The sequence below is a fragment of the Mus caroli genome, chromosome 16, assembly GCF_900094665.2.
Source record: "Mus caroli chromosome 16, CAROLI_EIJ_v1.1, whole genome shotgun sequence".
Classification (NCBI taxonomy): Eukaryota; Metazoa; Chordata; class Mammalia; order Rodentia; family Muridae; genus Mus; species Mus caroli.
The window spans coordinates 53,026,748-53,051,214 of record NC_034585.1 but is presented as its reverse complement, the minus strand read 5'-3'; the positions used below and the strand labels follow the sequence as shown (position 1 = coordinate 53,051,214).

The following is a 24,467-nucleotide window of genomic DNA, read 5'->3' as shown; positions in this document are numbered from 1 at the left end:
CCCATGAAAGGAGTTACAGAGACAAAGTTTGGAGCTAAGACGAAAGGATGGAGACCCTGGTATAGCTGTCTCGTATGAGGCTATGCCAGTGCCTGGCAAATACATAGGTGGATGCTTACCGCCAGCTATAAGATGAAACACAGGGCCCCCAATGGAGAAGATAGAGAAAACACCCAAGGAGCTGAAGGGGTCTGAAATCCTATAGGTGGAACAACAATATGAACTAACCAGTACCCCCAGAGCTCGTGTCTCTAGCTGCATGTGTAGCAGAAGATGGCCTAGTCGGCCATCACTGGAAAGAGAGGCCCCTTGGTATTGCAAACTTTATATGCCCCAGTACAGGGGAATGCCAGGGCCAAGAAGTGGGAGTGGGTGGGTAGGGAAGCAGGGTGGGGGAAGGATATAGGGAACTTTCAAGATAGCACTTGAAATGTATATAAAGAAAATGTCTAATTTAAAAAAAGAATAAGTAGGTTTCCTCATAACTCATTCTATTTAAAAAGGGCAGACCTTCAGATGGCAAAATACTTTTGAGATAACAATATCATTACTTCAAGAATCTTCACCTCCTCCACAATGCTTGAATGAGAACTACGAAGGGAAAAGATAGCTTTAAAATTATAGCACAGGCCGGTTAAGAGGTGTTGACTTTCACTTGGACGACAGAGAACAAAGAACCAAACATGGTGAGTCATCAGGATGAGAAGACTGCTAATGGAAAGAATACCTCTAGGTCAGAAAGCAGAAGTGGGTCATGAACCTCAGTCAAATAGTTCCAATGGCAGGGAGTGTGTTGTTTGGGAAAATGTTCTATTTTGTATTCAACCGTTTGGCCGACTTAAGAACAGTCAAAGACCAAGATCAGTGATACTAACTGAAACGACATTTCTGGAAAATGAGTATGAATAGGGACACATAAGGAGGAAGATTGACAACAGTGAAAGGATGTGCCACGTGAGAGCACAGGGAGGACACTTCTGAGACTCTCAGGGGATGACAGTGAAGACAGAGAACATCCAGTTTGTGCTCTAAGGATGCCATTACCTAGTGTGGGTCTCTGGAAGCTCAGACACATATGTAAGAGAATCCACAACTGTATCAAAATACAGGAGAATGAGTTTAAAACTGTAAGATGTTCAGTTCCACAAGTGTTTCCTGAGTATTTGCAACCTCATTATCAAGAACTTATGACATAATTTTACAGAAAAAAACACTAATGTGTTTTAGATGGGACACAAAGGAAGAAGTCATATTTAAGAGTAATAAACTGCTGGTATTCATTATCAACAACTGACTTTCAAATGTATTATGCCTTGACCTTCAGCTACTAACAGATATAAATAGAACGTATATTTTTTTCAGAGTATATTTTTTTCAGAGATCATCAACTATCACATTAATTTTAAGAATCCAAGAGCATTAGAGCTGCTGGTGTATATACTTCGTTGCGAAAACACATGCAGAATAAATGTGACTCTCTAGGTTGATTCCTAGTGAGGGGGTGTAAGTGGATCTATAGATGGATCAGAAGTGGATCTACAGATCTTCATATCCTTTCAATCAAGTACCATGGCTTGAATAGCAGAATGAGTTAATCACAGCATAAAACCTTTACCACCTTCTGTCTTTGGCTCCTCTAGCCTGAGAGGTTCTTTGGTATCTACATAACCTGTTTCAGCTGGTGCTGGGGAAGAAACACGAAATGGCAGGTCAGTGGTGGGTAGGGCAAAGCAGGTTATCATGGAACCCTGAATTTAGGTGAAAACATAGGTTAGTTTTCTAGGTTATGGAAACTGTTGCAATTGAGGAAAGACAAAGCTAGGTAATGAAGTTTGCTGTGTGGGAAACAGAAAGACAGATGCATATGCACAAATGAGAATTAGGCTCCATTATAGCAATTACCTAGAGTAGAGTAGGTAATTTGACTTCCTTATGGTTTTTTATGAATATTTTAGTAAGGAAAAAAGTTATGAGTCCTTAGGAAACTTGACAAGAAAGCCTGAAAATGACCTGAAGATGACAAATTTCATATACACATGTGTACAGACAGATACATGTGTGTGTGTGTGTGTGTATACAAAGAATCAAAAATCTTAAATTATGAATTTCATTAACAGAGGAAACTAGAGAATAAAACTTGCATTGTAATATAGCAGGTTGTAGCTAACATGAGGTACCACATGCATGGTGGCTCTCAAGAGCCATTGGATAGGCACAGAGACAACACAAGGAACGGGACGCTATGAAATGTCACCAAATGGCCCAAGCATGACAACATCCAATGATGAATTTCACAGTGAGATGGAAAAGCACATAGTCTGGACTTTGCACTGGGAACATTTTTACCTATTGTCTTCTGTGGTGACTCAGTACTAAATGCAACCAATTCCAGGTCATCAGAAACTAGCAAAGGAAACAAGGATATAACTGGTCAAGGAAGTGTTGTTGTAAACATCAGGTAGATTAAACACACTATTCAGAGGAGTGCTGGATATCTGGTAAGTGATCCAGTTGCCTGGTTCTGATAAAAAGCATCTCATTAGCATGAGCACTTAAGGAAGTTCTCATAACTTAGTTGAATTCACAACATAACTGTTTTGGCTGCCATCAACAAACATGCCTTAAATCTTCAACAGGACTACCAAACTGTAATCTTATCTAACTAATGGTTAGATGCTATAAAGAAATTATAATCCCATGCTGAAATATGGAATTCAAGTTTTTAAATCTAAATGCTAGAGAACAGCAGCAGTATTCCTAATACTGACATTAAATTCCGTTTGTAATTTGAAAGGCAGTATACATTTTAAATGGTTCTCTATAGTTAAGGAATGTAAAAGAATCTTTACTAAAATGATTTTCTCATTTTTCAGTGGTTACAAAGGGATTATCACTATTTTAGGTGGTCAGCAAGCATTTAGCATACTGTTTAATAGAAACACATCTTTAAACTGTGGATGAAATTAAGAAATATAATCAGTCCTCAGAGGTTTTAAGACTGCTTAATCAGTGACATTATCATTATCATTATCAGTGACATTACAGAGCAAACTCAGTGAAACAAAGGTAGGTATTTTATGTATAATGGAACAGTAGAAGATAAAGTATTACTAATTTAATATCAATATACAACCGTGGAAGGAGAAATTTTTATATTTGAACATACAACATGGAGGGGATTATAGTATGTTTCTGAAGCTCTTGTTACAGCCAGACAGATAAATCAATCAATTTACCAGATGGACTTTGTATAATTTCTAGGCTTGGTGAGGTCACTGGTTTCAAAACAAGAGTTTGCAGTTCAGTAGGAGCTACAACAACAACAAAAAAAACTTAAGTTAGCCCGTGAATCTTTAAAAACAAATTTAGGTGATGGGAAAAATGACCAACATTTTATGCCAGGTAAAATATGAAAATGGTTTGAAACTCAAAGTCTAATTGGAGCATGGACCAAAATAAGGCAGGGCCTATTCACACACTAACACTGCTGCTTTGCACTTACAAGGTATGTGTAAGCGGTTGTGGTTAAGACTGGGTATCCTACAAAGTCTGAAACTTTTATTATCTTCACAGACTAAAGTTCCTAGTTTCTGGTTTGAAGCATCCTCCTTGCAAAGAAACTATTCATTTGTTACTGAGCATCACTAAGGGTTCCTTTATAAACCCAAGCCATATCATTCATGTGTTAATTGAAGTAATAAATATTAATAGTCATGGGATACCCAACAAGGCCGATACTTAGTAAAGAGCAACTCCTGGAGGAACTCATCAGTGACGTAGGAGCCAGGAGTTTATAGTGTACAATTTATTTTGTTGATAATAGGGTATCTAATGACTCACAATAAAGTAATAAGCACAACACACTGATTTTATGAAAAATAAGTTGCTGAGAGAGAGAGTTATGTCTCTAAATTATTTGTAGCTCTGCAGATATAGCCACTAAAGAGAGGAGCAACAATATGGATCTCTGGCTTTTTAAAAGAGAATTTCATGGCATACTGATATCTTTCAGTGGCTCCAAGGAGGTAATGATTAAATAACAGGTAGGTGACACTTGAGTTTCCATGACTGACTACAGAGTATGAAATGGAAGCCTAACCACAGTCTTCTGAGGCATAAGGAATGCTGACATGACAGCAGATGGGTTTTAACCAGCGAGGAAAAGAACATTCACTGAATGTCACAAATGTTACCCAGTGTTGTTTCTGGAGACCCAGTTCTGTGAATATCGAGTTTAAAGCCCCAAACTAAAACTAATTAAAAGCAGTACATGAACACATGAGACAGCTGAACATCCGCAAAGTGCCTTAAATTTTCTTTCGCAACACGAGTTTCAAATGTCAAACATGTTTTTAAACTCTAAAACCAACGGGAAGCAAACAGTTGCTTTCTGAAATGCTGGTCACAGTAGCCAAGACAGTTATGGAAAATAGTCACAATCACTTTGAACTTGGCTATTTATTTCTCAGTTTTGCCCACATAAAGAGATTCCTGGGTACCTGGTTTTCTGGCTATAACTAATATGGAAGATGACTTTGGAAATTTTCTAAGGTAGTATGTATGAAAGTATCCATGGAAATAGGTATTGTATTTCTTGGAAGTTGAAAACAATTATCTGTTTATGTGACCAAGGCTAAGCAACAGATCTTACATTTAATGTTAATATGGCAATTCATGAACATGAATGGCTAATATGAACCTTGCCATCAACTCATCTTTAAAGAGAAGAACTTGGTCCAAACCAAGTCACTAGGGAATTAGGGACAAATTTCCCCCAATCCCTGCTCTTATGGGAAGCTCTTAGAATGAACAGCTGTTACCCAGAACCAATGCCTTAGTTTACTTAAATAGCAGGAGCTTCCCACTGCAGGTATTACTTTGGGACCCTTCTGGGACAGACTGCTAGCATCCCTTTAAACAGGCTTTCCACATTTACCTGACTTGGACTCAGACACACCAGTACTTGCTGTGGTTTTAGGTCTGGGACGTGGACGGCGTGTCCGCTGTACATTAGGAGCTGAAGGAAGAAACTTTCAATTAATTTCATGCTTTTGGTTTTGGGAAAAAAAAAGACTGTGGTGAAGGTATCTTGCCATGAAATCTGGGATATGTATGCTTTTGAATTAAAATATTATCCCCTATTTTGATAGTTTTTTTTTAATCACCAAAAATTCTTAAGAAAGAAACTTAAAACATAAAATTAAGTCAATGAATGAAGAGAGCCACAAGTCTCCAACATCAAACAATGCTTAAGCTAAACTCCATGTGGCAGGATTGTAGGTTGACACTGAAAGTTTTCAGCATTCTCAAGGATTCACTGGGCCATGATATTTTTCTAACTTATTCTGTCTCAGTAAGATATAGACATTACTAGCTGAGTTTGCAATTCAGCTTTAGATAACAAGGATAACAAAGATAACAAGGATAGTAATATTCTAGGTCTGTGGGTAGCTTTTAAAAGAGGTAACTTTAAAAACCTTTAATATTCTCAAGAAGCTGTAGTATATGAGGATGACCAGCAGCAGACGGCAAGACAATCTAATAAAGCAGATGACAATGAAGTTAGGATGAAGATGGAGTGCACATGGAAACAAGGATGAAACATGTGAAAAAAAAAGCATTCCAGAGCACAGTGCCATTACCTAATGTTGTTGTCTTGGGAGCCTTGGTCCTAAGAGTGACAGGTGTGAGGGCTGTAGCAAGAACTGGATAGAAAGGAGGAAAATCAACCAAAGACAAATTAAAACTTCATGTTTAGGCTAATTTTGAGATTATCTTTAACCTCAAAACTAACAGGACAAGAGACACTCATTTCTTTCAAGTTTGGCTGGACCATGGATGGGTGCTCATGACATAGACTTGGAAGAAGGCGTGGTACAGAACTAACTAGGTCACAGTATGCGAGATGCTCTTCTGGATATTTGACTGACTGCCCCCATTACTGTTGAATTCTGCTGACCATATTTTTATGTTTTCACAATAGATGACTTTCTGAATACACTAAAAAAAGCTTTGTTATTGTCCTTGAGAGTCTATAGAAACTCATGAGATAGCTTCCTAAAGGTTTTGTCTATTGTTTGAAAAAATTATACAAATTAAAAGTTCATTTGTTGAAAAGTATAAAGACAAAACTAATGAAATATCCCCATTCAAAAAGTATTCCTTGATTTTAAAAGACCACTGAACCTTCTAGAAAAGGAGTCTCTATCATGGAAACAGTGGAACATTTCAAGATCATACACCTTTAACTTTGACAACTTACTATAATCATAACTTTTTAAAAATGATTGCTCCAAAGTATCAAAAAGGTTCTAGTTTACCAAGAAGCATTCTGAATAAAGAAGCATATTTTTGTAATTGTTGATGGATATGCAGCATAAACATGACAGACGGAGATTCACATGGAAACACAGGCTTAGTCAGGACCCTTTTAAAATGCACATGTCACAGTGTTGAGCAGTGAGTTACATGGTGGTTTGCTGTCCTGAAGTTAGTTCATGCATGGTGCTCTTGAATTCAACGAATAACTTGACATAGAACTGAGGATAATTTCAAGGTAAAGAATGTAATGGAGTAACAACAGAGGTTGGTGATGGAATGGTCATAAGATGCAGAAGTGGTGATATGATGGTATGACAGGAAAAGCACCAAGATTAGAAAGACACACATTCTTATTACCCACGGTCGCAGGTACTTCGGTGCTAAGAACACTGGGTTCGAGATCTGTAGCAGCAACTAATTAAAAACAATGAAATAAACATATGTGAAAAATCAGTAAGACAACAGTTCACTCTTACTGGAATAAGGAATGAGTTTAAGGAGCTATTTCCAATTTAATACTTGTTACTTGATGATTTGGTCACATTGTGCCCTGGTAAACATTTCAAGAAGTACTCGGTTGCTGCCTATACTTTGTGCTAAACCTCTTAATAGAGTCAAGGTGATATTCCTCTAAGTACATGGAATATCTCATTCCTACTACTATTGAAGGCTGTCCTAGAAATTTTAGACATTTACCAAAGCCACACAGATATAACTTGGGCTTTGGTATAGAAGCATTAAGAAAATAACATGTCTAAAAGTGCAGGAATACAACAGTTTTTCTGTATGAGATCCAGCCAAGGATAAGGCAAATGAGGCAAATGTACTCGAGGACTCATGAGTAGGCTTGGGCTGAGATCTCATGTATGACAAGGGTGCTCACTCAGCAAACCAGGATAAGGGACATTTAGTAAGTGTGGTACCGAGTGAACAGCTTGCTCCTTGCTAGAGTATTCTAGATAGATTGGCAGATCACTAATGGTTTTTGGATCAGATCCAAACTTCTGAATTCTTTCATTCAAGAACTGTTAACCATGAAGAATGTAACTTAATTAGCAATACCAAAAAAGGTATGCAGTAATAGAGACAATACTTAGGCAGAGATCATAAGCAAATCAGCTGCCACACAAGACCCTAATGTTTCTCCTTCTACACATGGCAATGGAGGTAACACTAGCCCATGCAGCACTTAATCTCCCACGAGCTCATCATTCTACCATTGGACTTCCTTATGGCTTCCCCAGAGCTTCTATAAGTATCCCTGTGACCAGACACTCAATTTACCAGGTTTGGTTAGAGGAGTCTCAGGAGTTGGTGTGGTTTGAGGTTTGGGACGTGGACGACGGGTTCGTTTTGGTGTTTTAGGAGCTGAGGAAAGAAAATCTTCATTATTACAAAGTTTGTAGTTCAAAAGCTATGGGGGGGGTGTGTGCTAAATGTAGTAAAACATCAGATTCTTCTCATATTTCAGGCAATTCAAATTTTCAACTTTTCAACTTGAAGGCCTATTGGATAGGTCAAGAGGTGAGGAGCAAAAATAGAACTTGTATAGAATGAAATTGGTAAGGAGACAGGAATAGTGGCCCCCACCTGTAGTCCAAACACTTGGGAGGTTGCAATAAGAAGAGTGCTAGTTTGAGGAAAACCCAACTGAGATACTAAGAAAACTTGAGGCTGGACTATATAGGGAGAATCACTCTTCACACAAAGATGCTGAGAATTCTTGCTAAAACATGGTGGTGGCAGCGATGGCTGGTCAGGAATTTTTTTTGGAAAATTTGTGAAAGTAAGACTGCACATATAACTAACTGAAATGTCAATCAAAGAACAAATGCCACATGGCAAAAGTGAATGAATGGTTAAACATAGCAAAGACTTTCAGATCTTTAGGAGACCCCTCAATAGTATAGAAATGGTTAAAATGATGAAAACTGCTTTCGTGAGTCACTCCCCAGAGCACACACAATGACAAAATGATTCCATGTTGTTACAAGCCTGACAGATGATGTGGGTTAGAATGATGGTGGGTCTCACAAGGGACAAGTTTTTTTGAAGAGCCTTAGTGATTTTCATAGAATGGCAGAGAGAATGATGGTGTTACCACGAGAAGAACAACATGTGACCATGACACTAATGGCATGAGTTTGGCAATGGCAAGACAAAGGACACAGCCAGCATCACAACATGTTAATACCTTTTGTTGTCACCCAAGTCTCAGTTTTGAGTGTCACAGGTTCACGTTCTCTTGGAGGAACTAAGCAAAGGCATTAAAATAAGCCAAATGATTGTTCTATACAACTGAAAAAAGAGATCTTTTCTTCATTATGAATCTCCCTAGCATAGTAAAGTCAGGTAACCGTTTTGTCACTGTTCATTTCTCATCTAATGAATAACCCAGAATGGACTGTGGAGGCATTGCTTAGCACTCAGATTAGGTAAGAAACCAAGGCATCAGCATGGTGAACTGGTGGGGTTGCTTTATCACAGACAAAGGAAGAGTACGCTCTTATAAGAAGGAAGAGGTTGCTGATGTCTATCAGCCCACTCCTCCCCTGCTCTGCCCTATCACATTCCTAAGACCTTGATATGCATGTCCAAGAGAATATGTATATTCTCTGAGATACAGAAAGGATTACTACAGCCTTGAAGGGAGAGCTCATCCATAGCTCTCCTCCAAAGACTCCTCTGACCAATTTCATTTATTTCTCCTTCTTCACTTTTTTTCCCTTCCCCTCTTTTAGTCAGCCAGGCTCTAGTATGATTTTAAGACTCTACTCCTTTTAAATCTCTAGTCCCTGGCTCCAAATACTTACTTACCTAAGACTTTTTGTTTATAACCCCAAATTCATCAATGCTCATGTACAGATTCTTCCTATACCATTTTCAACTATACTTATAAAGGTTTCCATGTTGTCTTATAAAAATCAAGATATTTCTATTTCACTCAAAGGTGTTAGTAGGATAAGGAGGAGGTGAAAGGTATTTAATAATGCTTTTTATTTGGATTGAATATGATTATCCTAAAGTGACTTTATTTTTAGGAGATAAAAAGTTGTTACAAAGATGTGTGGTTATGGAGAAGGTTGAAAATAGGAAGCAGTGGGTATCTCCTTGCCCCAAGGCTTCTTTTACAACATTGTTTGCTTGACATCTGTACAATGGAGATACTTGACCGCCTACCCCTCCCACACAGAATTGTATACTTGCTCTACTTGGGATACACTGGAGGTTCTCAGTCACTCAGAAAACCCTCACAGCCCTGCTAGGACACACTGCTAAGGTTGTTTAAACCAGCTACATAGGCTTTACCTGGTTTGGACTCGGTTACTTCAGGACTTGGTACAGGCTTTGGTTTGGGATGTGGGCGATGTTTTTTCCGTGGTTTTTGGGGAGCTAAAGGAAGAAATTATTGGATTACTTTGTATTTTCATCATTTATGAGTCAGGAAGCCATGGAAGGTGCAAAGATGATAGCTCGCTGGTTCTCACATGTTCATCATCTAGTTTTTTTTCTTCAATCATAATGAAGAAAAAAATACTATTTAATTATAGAAATTAAGGCTAGTAATTGTTATCTAAGTTTCAAAAGATGGCTTGGCTGGAACTAAAATGGATAAGGACAATTCCGAAATTTGAATGAATAGTGTGCATTTCTACTCTGATCTTTAAAAAATCCTTGATATGTTCTCTATATAATTATCAAGTAAAAATTTATTAAATAGAAACAAAACAACAAAATATTATGCACACAGAAAAAAAAAAGTGTAATGTAAATACAGGCCCTCTGGGCACTGAGAAGTGTTAATGCTTCTCCGTGTACCTGAGACTTATGACATGTTTGAAACACAGCTGCAGCAAAAGCACCCTTTAAACAAAACACAAAGCAGGACACACCTCCAAGTAGGTAACATGGCAGATAAATGGCCCAAAGAAGTTTCCTGTATAATGTCTTAAAAGCAGACAACTATAAACTCTTCATAATTTTTTAGATGAATATAAGTGAGTGGCCACAAAGACCCACCCAGCTGCCACCTGAATTGAGATGAAACTTTTGCTGTGACAAGAAGACTTGTTACAAAAATAGCTTAGCAACATTACCTAGTATTGTTACTTGGACCTCAGGTTTAAGAGTGACGGGTTCCAGGACTACAGCAGGAACTGGCCAAAAACAACACAAGCCAAGGAGATTTAAAAAATGCATACTGAGTTAGAACATTTATATATACTATATATATCTAAAATATCAACTGTCGCAAGGGAAAGAATATAATTAACTCTTTATCTGAAAATTTGCTTTTTAAGAGTTTGCTAAACTTTTGTTGGGATGGTTGTTGGTCTCAGCTTTTTAACTACCTAACTGACTAGAATAAAGAAGGGGAATAAAATGAGGAGGAGATATAAACAAGCATAGTAGTCAATGTGACATTCCGTAAGGTTTTTAATAAAAGAATTCTAGCCTATATAGAAAACACTGCATTAGAAAATATTTTAGTGCATTCATTTAATATAGCCTTAGAAAAGTAAGCTAAAAAGCATGAGTTACCATGTTTAACTAAACACTGATACAAGTTTGAAGCATATATTAAAAAAATAATCACTACATGGCTTGTGTTGGTCTTGCCAATCTTATGAAATTTGACACCTCCATGCAAACCATGAGAGAGCAGCATAAAGATGGCTACTAGTCTAACACCCAATGTAGCATCCGTCTTCCCCAGGAGCATAAAAAGTGGAAATCAAAGAGTCTATCTGTGAATGATGCAGTGTCTCTGTATCTTACCTAAACTCTGACTCAAATCTTCATAGCCCCTCTTCTGCTGGCCTCTAATAGAGCCTTTCAAAGGCAATAGCATCAACAAAGTGAGTGAATACCTACAGTCCATCTGGACTGGACTGTGTTTCTGGCTGATCCTCTATTTTCTCTATTGATCAAAATCCTGTACTGTATTCAAGGTCCAAACCCAGTCAACTTTAATATTGTCTTTTTCTAGATTTCAGATTGTTACTTTGTGGGTATATTGTGCAGCATGGCCTTAGTTTATTGTAGTATAAAAGGAGGAGGAGGAGAAGGAGAAGAAGAAGAAGAAACAACTTTGTACAGCGGGTCTATTATTTACAATTGCAAATGTGAGTCTGGGAAAATGTAAAGGCTTAGGATTTGTTTACTTAAACTAAATATACTGAGCTTGCTGGTGTAGTTTCACTATTAAGATTTGAATAGAAATGTATAGTTTGAAATTTACTAAATACAAAGTTGCAATAGAAGGCCTTACATTGAATTTTTTTTAAAGGCATTCCAGCTCCTAATGGGTCTCACCCACCTGTATTTTCCTTACAACATCAACAGAAGTTACTGATGCTGCTTGAGTCCTCTCACTCACAGGTGTAAGAGCTGCTACTGCTTACCACAAGCCCTGCTTTGAGTCTCTGATGGGAAAGACCATCAGGTTCACCCAGAAGCCATGTAACTCCCAAATTTACCAGTTTTTGTTTCAGGTGCTTGAGGGCTCAAGGTGGCTTTAGGTCGGGGTCGTGGACGGTGGGTTCTTTGTGATATTTTGCTAGCTGAGAAAAGAGAAACCTCATGTTACTTTGGCCCTTATGGCCTTGGATACTGCAAAGAGCGCCTTCAATAGCTCTCAGATTTCCTAAACTGGCAGGCGTTTGTTCTTTTAGTTTGAATTTTTCATTCCCTAAAACAAGCATGTCTTTTTGTCATTGATGGTGGTTTGAAGTAAAATCCCTGTTGTTGAGTTGCTCGTTCAATGCAAGAAGACTCATACTCATTTGGAGAAAGCAATAGACCTCCACTTTAGAGAAAATGATTGAAAAGGAATCAGTTAAGGAAGGGTGGGAGAGTTTTGGGTCACAGTATGATAGAAGCCAATAATTTAACATTTCAAATGGGTCATCCCTAATTTGTCAAATTTATAGTAACACATATCATTACTTAAATCATTACTTACATATATCATTATGTACATATCATTACTTAAGATATATCACCAAAGAAATGAAAAGACTGTATAATCATTTTCAAAAACAAGTATAGAAACCTAGATGTTCGAAGGAGTAGTTGCCATTGATGGGCAGTCATTCCACTGTGGTTAAAACTCAGTGGTAATACAGAATTCTGTGATGCACAAGACAACAAAGCACTTTGAATAGTTCCGTGTGGATATTGGTATTCGAACTAAGTTCACGTTTAGCTCTCATAAACACAACAGGAAGCAAGTCTGTAAGAAGCTTGGAACTCTCTAGCAGATGGCTAAAGATGATGGGTACTTTCTCAGGAAGGTGGAAAGGCCACCTCATGGGGATGGAGGCTTAATGGATTATTCAATGAGCAATAGAAGCACTTGGAAAGTAAGAGTGTTACCTAGTGTTGTCCGAGGGGCCTCAGTTCTAAAAGCAACAGGTGTTTCAAGGTCTGTAACTCGTTCAAGGTCTGTAATAGGAACTGAATTAACAAATAGGAGCTTTTAAAAAACATGTATAAGCACACAATATTTTTTTCAAAATGATTCTGCTAGCATAACACAGCATCTAGAATGTGTGTATGTATATACATATAATATGTAATATGTAATATATAATATACAATTTTATATACATATACACACATTTTTTCTGGTTGAAGTGTATTATGAACTGAATTGTGTCCTCATAATTTATATACTGAAGAGGTAAATCGAAGTGGGCTGTATTTGAAGACAGTATGTTTAAAGATGTAACTAAGGGATTAATAAGGTCAGGGCTCTCCAATTTGTCAAATGTCCTTATTAGAAGAGACAGTAGGTATGAACATATATAGAAAAAAGACCATGTGATAATGTAGCAAGGCAGCCATTTATGATCCAAGGAAAGGCCTCAGGGAAAACCAGACCCAGAACCACTTTGGTCTTTGAGTTGTAACTTCCAGAGCTATAAGAATAGATCGCTGTTAAGAAACCAATATGTAACACTGTGAGATGGCTGGCCTAGTAAAACTCAAGGCAATTATTAATCCTTCTGTCCAGACAAACAGTAGCTAGCACTGTTCTCCCTGATAGGCATCATCCTTGCTCTCATTTTGTAATGCTGCAGGCAAGCCGTTCCTCATGCTACAATGCTTCTCTGACTCTAACAGGAAAGATTTCAGGGCATCTTTACCCATGCCCATACATATGCTTCCAATGTTTTGTAAGGACTATATAGCAATCTAACTTGTATTTTGGAACACTGAAAAGAAAATAACTACCAGGTTCATGAAAATAGGACTGCATAAAAAGTTCTGTAGTTAAGAAATACATGAGAAGTCATTAAAACAAACAAACAAACTTCTCATGATTTCATTAGTTGCCAAACAGAGAAATAAAACATCTTAGATGCATCCCTTCCAATTGTAAAGGTCTTGCCAGCCAATAATGCCCCCTTTTTAAGGGACACCTATAACAATGTGATATTTGCAAGCATTGATGGTTCTCAGGCTCTTTGAACCAAGGACCCTTTGTTTATCATGAAGACCTAGTGTATCTAGAGTTGAGTAGCTTTAAGTTTGTGTTCTCTCAGACAAGTTTTGGGGATTAAAAAGAGATAAGCTTGAGTTATTTTAAAGTTATGGTTCAACATACTAGAAAATTAAAAAAAAATCTCTAGGGATTTTAAGGCTTGGTGAACTTTCTTGAGTTCTGGGCCATGTATGAAAGCTGTACCCCATAGAGTATTATTTTATCTTTTGTTTTAGAAAGGGCTTTTGAGGGGGAAATACCAATATACCAATTGAAATTATTAGGTGAGAAAGTCAAGACTGGAATTTTCAAACCATTCTCCAAAAATTATCTGATTGGGCTAACATGGCTGAGAATCATCTAAATTATGATAGATGGAGAGAGAAGACTTCAATTCATATTAAGGTTGAAGTTTCCTATTTAAAGATCTTAACCTGATGTTATGCTATTCAGACTACTAAATCAGATTGAAAATATGCTATTCAATGTATGAAATCACATTGCCAACATATTAACAAACAAAAGAGAAGCTTGGCAGGCACAAATCAGAGGTAGGCACAACAAAGACACATGAAACTGGTTTAACAAGAATTTTGGTTAAACCAAAACTATAAAGCAACAGGTAAATACCTTAAAGCAATTTATGAGGCAGACCAATCACACAAACTAGATCCATGCATATAACGAACAACAGGCAAGTGCTTCTAAGGATGCTCAGTTCAAATGAAATGAAGAATGTAATTGGGTGGCAACATGATCCCATGTTGATGATGAACAATGACGATGAACAGAAAATGTATTTGCTGAGAGTCAGGAGTATCGTTACCTATTGTGGTCACTGGATCCTCTTTTAAAGGAGTAACTGGTTCAAAGACTGGAGTAGGAACTAGCCAGAAATAACAAAACCAAAGTAAACAAAAAGTCCAATCCAAACATTAAATTTATCAAAAACTACTAAATTCAATTAATACAAATTCTAGCAGAATAGAAACATTTCTGAAACATACTTGAAACACTCAGCCATGTTGTTAACTCTGAACCAAGAGAATATAGATAGTATCTCGACTCTTAGATGTGAACTCATTTCTTAGGAGGGAACCAAAAGCCTTGCAGGTACAGGCCTGTCAGTTGTCCTTATCTTCTTATGATCTGAGCCTACTTAATGTGTCGAACAGATAGCTAAGGTTTGAATACGGCTTGTGTCCTCTGAGGCCCAGCCCACAGTTACTGTTAGGAAGCAGTGGTACCTTTGAATGGTGGGATCTAGTGAAAAGGTCTTAGATCATTGAGGGCATGAGATGGCTTGCACAACCCCTTGATAGTTCTGTATAACCTTTTGAGCTTTCCAGAGAGGATAAATATTAGAGGAAAAAGAAATTGGCTCTTCCAGTGTCCTCTATTCCTGGTTTGAGATATGATCACTTGCTAGATCTTATATATACACCTACCATAGCACCACACCATGAGGTGATACAAGCTTGGAACAGCCTTCACCACAGAACCTGTGATGTGTAGCTATGAGAATTCAAGTATTTGAATTAGACAATCCTCTCGTTTGCAAGTAGCCCACGCTAGTAGTTTTGTTATAGTGAACAAAGCTGACTGATAGCTAGACCAAGTCCACCTCACCAAAAAGATACCCAACTTGAGTACTTCAGAGAATATTACAAGGGACAGCTACTCTCTCTGTGGCATATCAAGGCACCCAAAGAAAGTGTGGCCATAAATCAGTTATCTGATGAGCTCTAAGCTCCCAAGGTCGACATTAAAAACTCTTCAATATGCCCTATAGGCCATTATATGCAGGAGCCTCATGAAAGCCATTCAGTTCCTAGAAGCCTTATCTTTTTTGTAAGAGGAGACTTGCTTCCTTACACTGGCTCTCCTGCATGCTCTGCCCTTCAAGTCTACGCTATCTTCTCTGTAGGTATTACTTTTACATTTATAAACAGTTTTAGGAAACAAACACATGGCATCCAAAACAATGTACTTCGGAGACCATAGCCTGCCTCTACAGAGCCTGAAGCCTGAAGTATCAACCCCCTAGCGCCATACAGAAAATGCTTATTGTGGCCTTGTTGTTATCCAATGCTAACTATGTATGACTCACAGGCCTTGACAGTAACTGAGAAATCGTCTCCCACTAGTACAATCATATACTTGTTCTCTTGCTCACTATGATTGCTTGGTAATGACTAGCATAGCCAGGAAAACAACCATGGCAGGGAAAATCCTAGCACGCAGGGCATAAGGACTCTCTGCCCCTATCCCCCACCTTATCCCTTATCTGAGTTATTGACCCTCAGTTGCTATTGTACTTTCTATGGGACCTGCTTGGATAGGCTGTCAGAATTCTTAACCCAGGATCTACACATTACCCAGTTCTGTTGGAGATGCTGCAGGACTCCTGGTGGTTTTAGGTTTGGGATGTGGATAGCCTGGTTGTTGAGGCAGTTTGGGAACTGAAGGAAAAGATATCAGGTTAATACAGGATATTGGGTTGCAGAAATGGTGTCTAGGAATACACTTCTTATAGTTTTGTGAAATTTCCCTTTTGAGTTTTGGAATATTTGTCTTTGTTTTGATATTGTGCTTTTTTCACTTGCATTTGTCTGAGAAACAAAGCTCATAAAGAAATATGAGTTTATATATCAAGAATATTTCCTATAGGTTCTCATAAGGACTTGTGAGTGAAGACATGCTCCAAAGACTTGAAGAGTTACAGCATGCACAAGTACAGGTATGGGTGTTTCATGCTAATGGTAGTCTGAATAACTTCAAATGACCAGTCTTGAATACATTTTCTACCTTCATCCACAACAAAGCAAAGTTTTATTATTCCTTAAAATGGCAAAAACTAAATAATGTAGTCGGTGAAAATGCAGAAAGTTAGAGCTTCAAAAAGACCCAATCATATTATAAGAACTACACAAATTAACTCAGCCTAGAAGGTGCATAGGTTCCCCTGTAGCCATGAACAGAGATGGATGCCCCACAGCAAAAATGTGGATGTGATAAACCTAATATGCACAGAAGCAGAGACAAGACAAATCTAAGCTGTGATAGTGAATCTATTTTATATATATTCATATATATACATACATAATTTTTCAATAAGTTGACTCTCATAAAAATAAGAGTCCTTTTAACACACATAAACATATTAAGTAGTTGGATGACAGAAAATACAGAAGTCTTGTGAAGCAGCGGTCATGGGAATGATAAAATGGGAAGGAAATGAAGATGCAGAAAAACATGGTATACCATTACCTAATGTTGTCCCTGGAGCCTCAGTACTAATAAATGGTTCAAGGCTTGTAGCAGGAACTGATTGAAAGAATCAAAGAAACCTTATGAATGCGTGAAATATTAGAAAATTCATCTTACCAGTAAAAACATGTTTTCTTAGACTGCAACATTATTTTTAATGTTCTTAATCTGAAGAAAATGAATATATTTTGTTTCTGTAAATACTTCTCCAAAGAATCACTCATTTGATTCAGAGATTAATCACAGCATATCTCTTTGAGCTCAGGTATATAATCCTACTGCTGGCTAATTATCCAATTTTAACTAACACTCTCTTATAGAGAAAATATGACTCATCATCAGAAAAAGATACCCGGAACTTTTATAAAAGGTAAAAATCAGAGTATGCATCCACTATAAACATTGACCAATGCCAGATGCAATGAGCAGTTCAGATATGCCTGATGGTTTGCAGACTCTGTGGTGATTCACAATGACTTGCTAATACTTTTTGTCACAACAGATATTAAGTTTGTATTTGTATCCTCCCTTGAGTATATACTGGACACATGGCTTACTAGAACCAGATAGAGAGAAACAGGTGTATAGGGTGAGAAGGGGGCAGAGGGGAATGATAGAAAGTGCTAAGGTCACACTAACACATACACATGGAGGACACTAACATATATATATATATGTATGTATGTTAGTGTCCTCCATGTGTATGATATATATATATATATATATATATATATATNTGTGTGTGTGTGTGTGTGTGTGTGTGTGTGTTCATAGCTATAAGTAATTTGAAAGCACACCCATTAAGAGGTAAAGTCTTTAGAGAATAGAGTTAATTAACAAGATAAGGAATCACTCCTTAGTTTTCGTCATCATTGGGTTGGGTTATCATGACTTCTCTGAACAGAAAGAGAATGATTTTGTGGAGAAGTGAGAACTATTAAGTCTCATACGATCGAGTTGAAGAATTCAGCCCTGCCTATCTCTTTAGTTAATTCTGTAAGCCTGTTTGGCATATCTGACAGAAGAGCATCAATACATTATCCTGCCTGGGAAGTCATTTGTCATGTTCTCCATGTGTTAGCCTTTGTTCCTTCATCCTTCCAACCTTCAAATCCTGAGCTAACTTCTTATTCATTATTTCGGATATTTCCACAAGGCTCCTAATATGTAGCATTTGTGTTGCTCTCCTTATCTTACATTGGCATGAACATGCTACCTTATATTACTTTCTGTTTATCCAGGAACAGGCTGGTTTTGTTGTATTACCAACTAATTGGTCAATGGAACACACCTCCTACTTCAGAGCCATGGGCTGAGGTGGCTTAGGAGAGCAAGTATGAGCTTAATGAGTATAGATAGGAGCAGATGTTTAGCCCAAACTATATTAATCAGTCTTCTCTTTAAGAAGTGAGTATAATCAGAGAGTAAGTAAATAAAATGGCCATTGAAAGACACTATTCTTAAAAGGGAACCATAAGCTGCCTAGCTATGTGCTGTTCTCTTTGCAAACCAGGAGTTTTCACCCTAAGGAGATATGTAGGATACCCTCTAACACAGAGTAAATCGCAAACCACATATTTACCCAATATTGTATGAGGCACTTCTGGATGGGGTGTGGTTTGAGGTTTGGGACGTGGACGGCGGACTTTTTTTGTTGTTGAAGCTGACGGAAGAAAATTTAGAATTAACTCAGTGCTTACGAGTTCATAATCTCCGCCTAGGATGATATACCCTGTCTGAGCATTTTTTTTAAAGCCTTTAATAGTTTGAGATAAGAGATCCTATCAGTAAGGTTTGAATTTTTTCTCTAATATATTAACAGATTTTTTTAATAATAGAAAATCCTCCAGCAACAAAAATAATCAATAATTATATTTAAGAAATAGAAGTTAGGAACACTCCCTATTTTTTGAATGTACCTCTAACCGCAGATTGGTTATAACTCCACATTCAACTCTAGTGGTGTAAATTTTGAACCAACTCTACAGTAATGCTTTTAGTAAAACATGACTGTGCCTAGGGAAGTTCTGCACTTGGTGATTTACTAGAGTGTTTTTGAAAGTCACTGAAACAACTGCAGAGCCAAAACCAGTTACACAGAACTTGAGTACAGAAAGCAAACTTGTCATACGAGCTTCACTGTTCCACCACTAGAGCTTCATTAGAGGCCTAAAGGAGAGCCAGATGACATAACTATCCAATGAGACACTGCCTGACGTGACACAATTCCAAGACAGTGCATAGACCAGATAGCTGTATTGAATTAAGCCAAGATTCCTTTCTGTTGAAAAGTAAGAAAATTTTCAATACTTTGAGATGATTCCTATAGAGGGGTGTCACCATCATCTTCTCAGCAACCATGGCAAAGCTCAACGGTGACCAGAAACAAGTACCCACAGAAGGATAGGAAGAACCATTACCTAAAGGTGGCTCAGGAGTGATAGGTCCCAAGTCTGCTGGGAAATGATCAAAGGCAATTTAAAACAAAGAAATGATAAACCCATCAGAAAAGCCATCAATTTCTCCCCAATATGAGGTTTCCCAGACTAGTATCAGTTCTATAGTCAACAATAACAACAACAACAACAAATTCCAAAACCTTTAAAGTTTATATAGGAGTCCACAGGTGTTTGTACAACATGGCTCTATCCTTGGCATTTATACATAGTTAATAGCAAGTTTGCTTGTTTATCTACAGGGTTAGCTATAAGTTTTGATTGCTTTTAAATTAGCAATAATGTGATAGAAAACTCTGCTTAGACAAATGTTATACATGAATAAGATCATACGAGAACAATTATGATAAATAACAATTGGAAAAATTAATGTGAAAGCCAATTATGGTGAGTCTGTATAATAGAAAACAAATCCTAGAGTCATGATAAATATGATTATTGATATATTTAAGGAGACACAGTGAATATTAACTTCACTATACTGAAGGAAAATTAGACAGTGCTTGATTTTGTTAAGAGTCTACTTTGAGAAAATGATGAAGACTTATGTTTGAGCAAATGCAAAAAAGATCTAGCCCTGGACGATCCATGGAACTTGTTACTACATCTCTTAATTACCAAGGCAGAAAAGACCTGGCTCTGAACAGTAGCAGGATATACCAATGAGCTCAAAGTAGCCATTGAAGTTGGGCATCTGAGATCTTTGTGGACCTTCCGAAAATAACATCATTGTTCAACTAAGCAAATACCACCCTTCTCAGTCTGACAATACTCCTAGTTCCTATCTTTCTATTGTCTGTCCCCTCTTCCCCAAGACAAGGCACCTTCTTGTCTCTGTAGGCTCAGGCTCAATCTTGCTGGCAAATCTATAAAGGTTTCAGGTTACACGTATTAGCCCATATATACATTTTTTTTTAAACTGAAGAACTTATTATTTGTCTAACAGTTGGTAAAACAGTGACTACTTTCTGCGGCTCCCTATCCTTTACTTTCATTCATGGGAGTTGTTCCTTTGGTCATCTAAGTCACTTGTTACCTCTAGTGCATAGCTCACAGATGCTAATGAGGTGTTTCATCAAGTAAACTAAATAGATGGGTTTTTCCAATTTATGATCAAAGAGAAAAGTGTAATTAAATGTCGGAGGAAGAAAAAAAATTCAGGTATCAAGGAATTCTTCATGGAAACAGCATAGGAAAGCCTAGGGATTGGACAGAACACCATGCTGGTGGTAGCTGCTTCCTAAGGCCTTCACCCTTAATTGCATGTGTAATTACTACCCAGAGAAGAACTACATGAGCCAAGAACCACATTTACCTGGTTTACTATGAGGTATCTTTGGACTTTGGGTGGTTTTGTATTTGGTATGTTGACGTTGAGTTGTTGGTCTTGGTGGTTTTGGAGCTAGAGAAAGCAAAGTGGTTACTGTGATTGTATGAGTTCAGGACTAAAGAAAGATGAACATGTGAATGTAAAGTTGCTGAGACCTCAGATTCTCCAGTCAGAGGAAAAAAATGTCTCTGGTTTGGAATTATTTCTTAGTAATATGTATGTAAAACCAGTTTGGTCAGCTGACTGTCGAGACAGACTGTATGACATTGTTTTTATTATTCTGAAAACTTAATTGTTAATTGCTACCATCAGAGAGGTCTCAGACCCAAAGAGAGTCAGATGCATGGTATGTTATCACATCAGAGAGACCTGGGCTAACCTGCTTTTGGATAATTGTCCTTAGAAAGACTCAGTTTCAAGATACAACCCATAAAATTAGCATTTTAAAATTTTTTACACTTTCTAAAATCACTTGCATACAATGGAAGTCTTTCATATCTTCAAAATAAAAAGAACTCAAGAACCATAGCTTAAGGGGTAGGCACTCTGACGTGGGTCTAATCTTTTATCTTTACTGTGGACTACTGAGTACTGAGTAGACTCATAGGTTCTGTAGAACACGTGCAAAGCAAGATAATGGGGGTAGAGGGTGATATCTACAGGAGCTGTAGAGAGGCTTAATGGTTGGTATCTTCAGGAGCCGCAGAGAGACATATAACTAAGTAATGTGAAATACAGATAATGGTAAGGCATTTTTGTGAAAGAAAAATCCCCTAACCCAGATAGATAGGAATCAGACAATAAGCAGAGAATGTAAAGACTAAAGACTAAAAACGAAGGGAAGGACTAAAAGGCTGTTACCTAATGTTGTCACGGATGCCTTGGTTCTCGTAATTACAGGTTCAATGTCCGTAGTAGTAACTGACCAAAAGCAATACATGACAGAAATTAAGAAATTAAGAAATATACAAAGTAACTCATCTTAAAGGCGATACATTTTAAGCCTGTTATTTTTTTTCTTAAGTGGTGTAAGAGAGAGTTTATTTCACAGATATTTTGAGTGACCATGGGCCAGAAACACATATTTAGATTACCCTAAATTCCATGCTTCAATGTGGAAACAGTTTCATGAAGTTTGTATAGTTTTATAGAACAAAGAAAGTCATAAATCAAGGCAAATTTCAAATACATTGGTGGGTACATTAGAAAGGCAGGTATAGCAAGATGGAGGAAGATTTTCTATAGGTCTAATAAGCTATCTAATAATATTCTTAATTTTTGAATTGGTAGAAGTCACAGAATGTTAGTTCTGACACAGATGTGATCAAGCAATGTAAGATAGCTATGTTCAAAAGCATTTTTAAAGTCTAGGGAAACTCTATTACTGCCAGGAGCTGGCTGGATTCTCTGCCCACTTATACTGTAAGACACTTACACAATTTTTACCCAGAATGGCTGTGAAGTTACCGAGAGTATTTCCCTGTATTTGACCGTCTGATTCTACCTATTCTGACACTGTTGCTGTACAGTCATATGATGTGGTATACTAACTTTTTCTGAAAATGGCTATGGAGGCTTCTTTTATATTTCAAACATCTTCACCACCATTATTTTTGATGGTTGCTAGAATCGGAAATGTATCGTCAACTGTACTGTTTCCTGAAGATCTGTGACAAGCACACAGATGTAAACCGAAGGCCTTCTGTTTGTAGTAAATGTGTTGCTTGCTATGTTTCTGTGTTTACTTATCTCAAATGGATAGTTTACATGCAATTATCCAGTATATGAATAGATATGGAAGACTGGCAGTATTGCTCAGCAAAGGATCCTTCATGTAGCACAAATAAAAACTCAGTTTCAATACTCAGCCCCCCCCAACTGAAAGAATAAAGATAATTCAGATTAGAAGGGAAATTATACAACTTTTTTTATCTTAGTATATGTGATTTCTATAAATGAAATACATTTTCATAGACCAGAAATGAAGAATTATAATTCTGGTATTAAATCAGTATCTCTTTGTATTTTTCTTTTCATTAGATCTAGGAGATTTCATGTAAGTTTCGATTTTATCATAATCTAAAGTCCTCTAAGCATTAGTATAGAGATTGACTTTCCCTGATTGTTCAGGAAACCAAAGCATGAAGCTGGATGAAAAGGCAGCAGGGATCAGCATCCAAATTAATGATACACAGAAATGATGAAGGAAGCTAGGACAAGGTGATGAAGTCATTGTTAGAACTTTTCACAAGATGAGTATCTCAGCAGAAAGGTCCACTCACATTTGAATATTGTGGAACCCAGGAAGAAAGGACAGTTATCAGAACTGATGAGCCATTATCAAAAGCTCCAACCAACTTTATGGTCTCACACACATGCAAGAAAAGCTTCAGGAAGTCCCTACTTTGAAGGATGGATGGACAGAGTCCTCTGGATTTTGGCAGTATTAGGTGCTGCACGCAATCTGTTTGACTCTGAAGGTCAAAGGAAGGACAATGTCCAGGTGCTTTTAGCTGATCAGATGCAAGAATGCCTAGCATCGTGTTAAAAATGGCCTCTGCCAAATATAGCAAGTAACAAATAGGACAAGTCTAGATGGTGATGAAAGTGAACGTACAGATGATGAGAGAGATGAGAGGCAAACTCTCAGGGAAACATGAGCTAGGAAGACATGTGTTACCTATAGCTAGGGTGGGGGCTTCACTTCCAAATGTGACCGGTTCATGGGCTGCAACATCAAACATAAGAGACAGATGAAGAGAAAACAACCTTAAGTACTTGTGATATTTAGTTCACAGATAAAGAGCACAGTTTATTCTGGCTTGATGCACACTGCTTTCTTGATGGGCTTAATTTATAATGAGGAGATCTCTTAGTAAATGAGAGTTTTATACTGGTTGGATTCTTAGGAGAAGTTTTCAGTTGTAAACAGAATTTTCAAAACTGTTATGTAAGTTTTTTTTTTTAATGTTGTAGAAAACCACCCAGTTACCATTTAAAATATCAGCAAGTAGTTCAAAGGAAGCCAAGTCCTATGTGGTAAGTCTCTCAGTTGTGCCCATTACACAGGAGCACATATTCCCTCCAGTGTGCAGTATCTAAAAATAGCTAGCAAAGTCACTTTAAGTTGTCAGAGGTGCAGAAAAGTTCAACTTCTGTTCATTATAAACCCAGAAAGGCCTAAAAATGGTTTTTTATAGTATATGGGATATATAAGACTATCAGGTATAGAATGTTATTTCCTATACGCAGTGTGAGTACTTTCAGAAGACAAAGAACCAAATGACAGTGCTCTATTGTAATATTAGTTTCATATAGAAACCCTTTCAGTAGTGATGTTTCCAAATATTAAAGTGTGTTAAACTAGGACAGTGGGAACTATGTTTACTCGGTTTAGTTGGTGGCATATCAGGTGTGGCTTTGGGTTTATGAAGCAATTGCTTCCCAGGGTATTACCATGAGTTAAGCTGGGGATGTGGAAATCAGTGTCACAAGCATACTCTTTTTCCATGTCCATGCTAAGGCATTGAAAATGTAAGGCAGAAAAGCACCTGGGCAGCTGGGGCGCAGGGTCTGCTGACACTCGCCAGCTACCCACAAC

The 24,467-nt window shown here is 37.5% G+C and overlaps 1 protein-coding gene and 1 long non-coding RNA gene across 4 annotated transcripts in view; both read right to left on the bottom strand.

The window, feature by feature from the left end:
- Positions 1-24,467, bottom strand: part of Abi3bp (ABI family member 3 binding protein) — a 211,814-nt gene that overhangs the window by 50,805 nt on the left and 136,542 nt on the right. The gene's annotated exons all lie outside the window — the stretch shown is intronic.
- On the bottom strand, positions 7,512-9,709 carry LOC115029567. Its single transcript, XR_003835124.1, has 3 exons — positions 9,631-9,709; positions 8,516-8,575; positions 7,512-7,689 (listed from the first exon to the last, which is right to left on the bottom strand). It is a non-coding gene; the product is annotated as an uncharacterized LOC115029567 (long non-coding RNA).